Here is a 7,188-nt window from a genome sequence, read left to right on the forward strand (position 1 = left end):
GCATTATGGTAATTTGGCCCGTTGAGGGCGTAATTGTGTGTTTTCATGCATGTTGGTGAACTATTGTTGAGGCCACATTATAATGTGAATTTGTTCGAGCCATTCGGCATGAGATGATCTTTGAGTGCAAGTTGGCGATTTGGTCATAACGGGGTTGATTTCGGGGCTCGAGGTAATTTGGTGATTAGAACGTTACCGAGAATAAAAGGGTAATGGGATATGATTTATTGGTATTTGAGAATATTGGGAATAACGAGAATTGGAGAGTGTTAATTAAGATTAACGAGATAGGTGGGAAAGGACGATTTTGCCCTTGGAGGCTGTTTAGGATTTTATTTAAGCTTAGGGGCAATATGGTATTTTTACCCTAAGGATAAATATAGCCATTGAAGGTTGTAGAAACCTTCCAAAATAGAGCATAGTTCTTTCTCTCCCGTACACCATTTCTTCTCATTTTCTCTTTGGATTTTTGAGCTTCTTTTAAGGATCTAAGCTAGGGAAATGAGTCTTGAGGGCTTGGGGTTGTGTTCCACCATTGAAGAGGGTTCTATTTTCAGCTTGAGGTAAGGTTCTAGCCATTAGTATTCTGGTTATTACTTTGTTTTTCTGTTGGATTTCAGTTTGGATTTTTAAGGTTGATTATGAGAATTGATGGGAGTTTTTGGCAAGGGTTACTTGGGTTATGATGCCTGGGACTTGTGTATATGGTTTTGAGGTTCATTTAGGAGTTTAAATGAGATTTCAAAGCTTGTTTTGAAGGTTGGAAATGGAAGAGTCGAAGGAAGGAAAAACCAGGGTTGAAAACCCTGGTTGTAGCGCTACAGCGCCCAGCTATTGGCGCTACAGCGCTAGCTAGGGGCATTCTACCCTGCTAGTAGCGCTGGGGCGCTAGGGGGGTAGCGCTGTAGCGCTACCCTGCTTTTCTAGATTCATGTTTTGGGCACTTTTGAGGGATTTTGGCTCGGGGTTTCAATTCCTAAGGCTCGGGATTGAATCTACTCATTATTTGGGTACAATTCGGGGTTCTGCGAGTGAGGTTTAGGTCAAGAACCTTTTATGGTTGATTTTCATTAATGGAGGTTATATTTGGTTATGAACTGCTAAGGAATCAAAGGGTCGATCGTTCTGGGTCGTTCATTTACTATTTCTCGCTCGAACCAGAGGTAAGAAAACTGCACCCCATATGTGACATGCATGGTTATTATTGAGGCATGTTGAGTCTTTAAATGTGGACATTGATTGCATATGAAGTGCTTAGAAAATCTTGCTTACTTGTGAATGGCACTAACTTATTAGTTAGAATTGATAATGGTGTCATTATTAACTTTGAAGCTGTGACTTATTAGTCAAGTTCAGCAGTAGTACTGAACACTGGTCGTATGTTATTGGCTTAAGAGTCAAGAACGGTCTTAGCATGTTTAATGAAAGCCAAAAAGATTAGATCTAATCGACATAAGCATTGAATGACTCATCATGAGTAGTAATGCTTGACCGACCTCAAGTTTGATGAAAACTAAAAGCGCTTGTCTAGTCCAATGGCTAGTTACTCAGAGCCAGGGCCAGAAGGCCCAGGTGAGTGCATCGTCACATGGCTAAGAGTGTGGAACCCACATTAATGACTCCATGGTCACTCATTTGGTTTACATTAGTGACTCACTCATTATTCACTCATCTGGTTTAAGCTAGTGAATCCATTGTCACTCATTTACTAAGGGTGCGGAACCCACATTAGTGACTTACACATCAGTCACTCATCTATTTAGAGCTATAAGTTCTGGATGATTATCATAATCATCATCTGAAATTATATACATGCAGTAATGAGTTTTCTTGCTGAGCTTTGGCTCACAGGTGCTATGTGGTGCAGGTAAAGGGAAAGAAAAGCTCACCCAGCCTTGAATGGAGAGCTTAGGTGGCGATGTATACATATGCGGTCGCTTGACCACCACGACCAAGGAGTTTCTCGGAGAAACTAGGGGTTAACTCTATTTTTGCCGCTTAGATCAGCGGGTTGTAATTTTACATTGTAATGACCATTTTGGATTGTAAATAACTTGTAAACCCTTTTATGGGCCCATGAATAGTTTTATGTTTTAAATAAAATATATCCTTTCCTTTTGATTGGTTTTTCACCTTAGCCTGTTAGTAACACTTAGATGCACGTTTATAACCAAATGACTAGATTAGCAAGTTAAGCACGGTTCAAAGCTCACAGTAATAGTCTTGGAGTAACCAGGGCGTTACAACTTGGTATCAGAGCGTGCCAAGGTTTAGGGTTCCTATAGACTGGCTGGGCATGTGCACTCGTCACTGAAGACAAGCTCGACTCATGGTTTGGTAACTATTTATGTGGTTATATATTTAACTGCTTAAATATAGTATAAAGGCTTTACCTGTCTACATGAGATACCTTGATAAGGTTGTGCCTTAACTACTGCATCATCAGCAAGAACATGCTTATTAGTACTGATATTGCTAGAACATACTCATTAGTATTGTTCATTGTGGATTATCAATTGATACGTGTTAAATGCTAAATGCTATGATCATATCCATCTGTATATTTGTATAACTGTAGAATATGGGTGATTATCTGCTTGTTCTTGGACCATGAGGCGGCAAGAGGTTTAGTTATCACTGCCTAACTGGCCGTATTGACTATTGCAGCAAGGTTTAAGTTGATAAGAATGGTTCCAAGACAGACAGATTCATTAGCTGGCCAGGAACATCAAGGCCAGAGTAACAGGCAGGGTTAAGAGAATGACCAGAGTCAGATTCCACAGCCAGTTCCTGATAACTGGCAGCAGTTGTTTAATGACCTGCAGGCCACAATATTGAGGCAGGAAGAAGAACTCCGCCTCCTGAGACAACATCATGTTCCTGCAGGGACCAGTGTACCTGAGGCACCACCTGTATTGGTGCCAAAAGTTGAGCAGTTGCCCGAGGTTGGTAGCAAATGGGAGCCTCTTTATGAAATGTTCAGGAAACAACAACCTCCAGTATTTAAGGCAGTGCAGATCTTGCTAAAGCTGAGCAGTGATGAGCATGATTACCACCATCCTTGACTTCATGAGGGTGACTGGTAATGAGAGGGTGGCCTGTGCCATGTACATGTTTTGGGAGGATGCCTGAATTTGGTGGGAAGTTATATCCCAGACCAGAAACATCAATGCCTTGAGTTGGGAAGAGTTTCAGACTTTGTTTAATGAGAAGTATTACAATGATGCCATCAGGGTTGCTAAAGCTGAAGAGTTTATCATATTACTTCAGGGGAGTTTATCAGTGACTGAGTATGCCCTAAAGTTTGACAGATTGGCAAAGTTTGCCATGGAGCTGGTGCCCACTGATGGGACCAGGAGGGAGAGGTTTCTCCAGCGACTACAACCTATATTAGCCTTGGGTGTTCATATTACCACTGTGGCTGGGTTACTACCTATGCACAGGTGGTTGAGAAGGCACTCACAGTTGAGAGCACAGAGAACAAGATCTGGCGAGACAATGCAGTCAGAAAATATTTTAGGAGGACAGGTTCTCCATTTGTGGGTTCTGGTAGGGGTGGAGGCCCTAGTGCTCAGAAGAGGAAGGTTCCTGATACCTTCCTAGCTCCAGGTCCTGACAGGTGACCACATGGTATTACAATGGGTTGTCAGTGAGTCTTGGAAGACTTATCCTGAGTGCCCTAGGTGCAAGAGGCGTCATTTGGGAGAGTGTAGGGCAAAGGCATGCTTCTTGTGTGGAGCAGTGGGTCATTTCAAGAAAGATTGCCCAAAAGCAAGAAAGGAAGAACCCAGAAAAGCGGACAACTCAGCCCTAGCTCAAGTGTTCGCATTGACACAAGCAGAAGCTAAGGCTTCACCCTCAGTAGTTACAGGTCATCTTCTTAGTGCTGGAACCCCTTATACTGTTTTGATTGATTATGGTGCTACACATTCTTTTGTTGCTAGTAGTATTATTGATAGACTGTGTAGACCATGTGATTATTATGCTGTGGGGTTTGGAACCTTATTACCCAATGGGGAGTTAGTAGTATCCACGAGATGGCTCAGATCTTTGCCAGTGACAGTGGAGGGCAGAGAGTTGTCAGTGGATTTGATAGAGTTAGTTATGACTGACTTTGACATGATTCTGGGTATGGATTGGATAGTGAAGTATTGGGCAACCATTGATTGCAGAAGGAAGAGTGTCACCTTTGAGCCTGAAGGTGAGGATCCTTTTGTGTTTGTTGGTACTGTGCATGGACCCCGCATACGTATGATTTCTGTTTTGAGGGCTAGAGATCTATTGCAAAGAGGTTGCATTGGATTCTTAGCCAATGTGGTTAATACCACTCAGGTCGTGCCAGTGAGACCAGAAGAGACCAGACTAGTCTGTGAATTCCAGGACGTGTTTCCAAAAGATTTACCAGGGTTGCCACCGCACAGAGAAATTGAGTTCGTGATAGAATTGGCACCAGGGATGGAGCCAGTGTCTAAAGCACCTTATAGAATGGCCCCAGCTGAGTTGAAAGAATTGAAAGTACAGTTGCAAGAGCTGTTGGATTTAGGTTTTATCAGACCTAGTTTCTCACCTTGGGGTGCGACAGTTCTGTTTGTGAAGAAGAAGGATGGTTCTTTGAGAATGTGCATTGATTATAGAGAACTGAATAAGTTAACAATTAAGAACAAGTATCCTCTGCCAAGGATAGATGATCTGTTTGATCAATTGCAAGGAAAAAGGGTATTCTCAAAGATAGACATTCGTTCTGGTTATCATCAGTTAAGGGTCAAGGAGGGAGACATACCAATGACTGCTTTTCACACTAGATATGGGCATTATGAGTTCTTATTCATGTCTTTTGGATTAACTAATGCCCCAGCTGCTTTCATGGATTTGATGAACAGAGTGTTCAAGGATTATTTGGACCAGTTTGTGATCATCTTCATTGATGATATCCTGATTTATTCTTAGTCAGAGTCAGAGCATGAGCAACATTTGAGATTGGTTCTACAGAGACTGAGGGAACACAAAATGTTTGCAAAGTTTAAGAAATGTGAGTTCTGGTTATCTCAGGTATCTTTTCTTAGGCACACTGTCAGTAAGGAGGGGATTAAGGTAGATCCAGCCAAGATTGAGGCAGTCATAGATTGGCCAAGGCCAAAGAATGCTTCTGAGGTTAGAAGTTTCCTTGGATTGGCAGGTTATTATAGGCATTTCGTGGAAGGGTTCTCTAAGATTGCTACTTCATCGACTGAGCTGACACACAAGAACCAGAAGTTTGTGTGGTCAGACAGGTGTGAGAACAACTTCTAGGAACTGAAGCAGAGATTGATTATAGCTCTAGTTCTGAGTCTTCTAGCAGATCAGGAGAAGTTTGTGATTTACTGTGATGCCTCACATCAAGGTTTGGGCTGTGTTTTGATGCAGTCAGGCAAGGTGATTGCTTATGCTTCACGTTAGCTGAAGGAGAATGAACAGAGATATCCCACTCATGATTTAGAGTTGGCGGCTGTGGTCTTTGCTTTAAAGGTATGGAGGCATTGCCTTTATGGGGAGAAGTGTGAGATTTACACTAACCCCAAGAGCCTGAAGTACTTCTTCACACAAAAAGACTTGAATATGCGAAAAAGATGTTGGCTGGAATTAGTAAAAGATTATGATTGTGAGATTTTGTATCATCCAGGAAAGGCCAACGTGGTAGCTGATGCTTTAAGCCGGAAGGGTCTAGGATAAATTAATAGTGCGAGGCTAATAGCTAGAGAGGTAGCAGAAGATATGACCAGAGCTGGTATAGAGTTACTGGTGGGCCAGTTGGCCAATATTACGCTACAGTCTACACTGTTGGAAAAAATCAAGGAGGATTAGTTGGGTGATCCACAGCTGATCAAGATCAGAGAAGATGTTTTGGCTGGAGTATCCAGAGATTATACAGTGTCTAATTTGGGCTTGTTGAGGTACAAGGGTTGGATATGTGTTCCATTAGACACTGCATTGAGGCGAGAGATTCTGGATGAATCTCATACTTTTCCTTACTCTTTGCATCCACGCACCATGAAGATGTATCAGGATGTGAGATCATTGTATTGGTGGCTTGAGATGAAGAGGGATGTGGTGGAATATGTGGCTAAGTGCTTGACATGTCAGTAGGTCAAGGCTGAGCATCAGAGGCCGGCAGAGCTATTGCAGCCTCTGGATTTCCCAGAGTGGAAATGGGAGGACATCACGATGGATTTCGTGGTGGGTTTACCCAAGACTGTTGGTCAACATGATTATATTTGGGTTATTGTGGATCGCTACACCAAGTCAGCTCACTTCTTACCAGTGAGGACTACATATACAGTTGACCAGTATGTAGATCTCTATGTGAGAGAGATCGTGCGGCTCCATGGAGCATCGAGGTCGATCGTGTCAGATCGGGACCGCACTTTTACTTCCAAGTTCTGGGGGAGTTTACAGAAGGCCATGAGAACACAGTTGAATTTCAGTACTGCTTATCATCCTCAGACAGATGGACAATCTGAGAGGATGATCTAGATATTAGAGGACATGCTGCGAGCATGTGTGATGGACTTTGGTGGATCCTGGAGTAAGTATCTACCTTTGATAGTGTTTTCCTACAACAACAGTTATCAGTCTACCATTGGGATGGCACCTTATGAGATGCTGTATGGGGAAATGCATATATCCCATTCATTGGGATGAGACAGGATAAAGGAGATACTTGGGTCCTGAAGCAGTTCAGAGGACTAGTGAGGCCATTGAGAAGATTAGAGCTCGGATGCTTGCTTCTCAAAGCAGACAGAAAAGTTATGCAGATCCCAAGCGCAGAAACGTGGAGTTCCAGGTGGTAGACTATGCTTTCCTTAGAGTCTCGCCATGGAAAGGGGTGAGAAGATTTGGAAAGAAGGGAAAGTTGAGCCCTAGATTTGTAGGTCCATTTGAGATCCTGGAAAGGATTGGTCAGGTGGCTTACAGGTTGACCTTACCACCGGCATTGTCAGCCATGCATAACGTGTTTCATGTTTCAGCTCTTCGGAGGTATGTATCTGATGCGACTCATGTTTTGAGCTATGAAGATTTGGAGCTTGAGGCAGATCTCTCCTATGAGGAACATTCCTTAACATACATAGGATGTACAGACCACTCGTCATTTCACTGAACTCTCATCATGTTCAGGATGTTCTTCCTGCGGCTGACCCACTCCTCTGCCTC

The sequence above is a fragment of the Humulus lupulus genome, chromosome 2 (genome assembly GCF_963169125.1).
Source record: "Humulus lupulus chromosome 2, drHumLupu1.1, whole genome shotgun sequence".
In the NCBI taxonomy this organism is placed as follows: domain Eukaryota; kingdom Viridiplantae; phylum Streptophyta; class Magnoliopsida; order Rosales; family Cannabaceae; genus Humulus; species Humulus lupulus.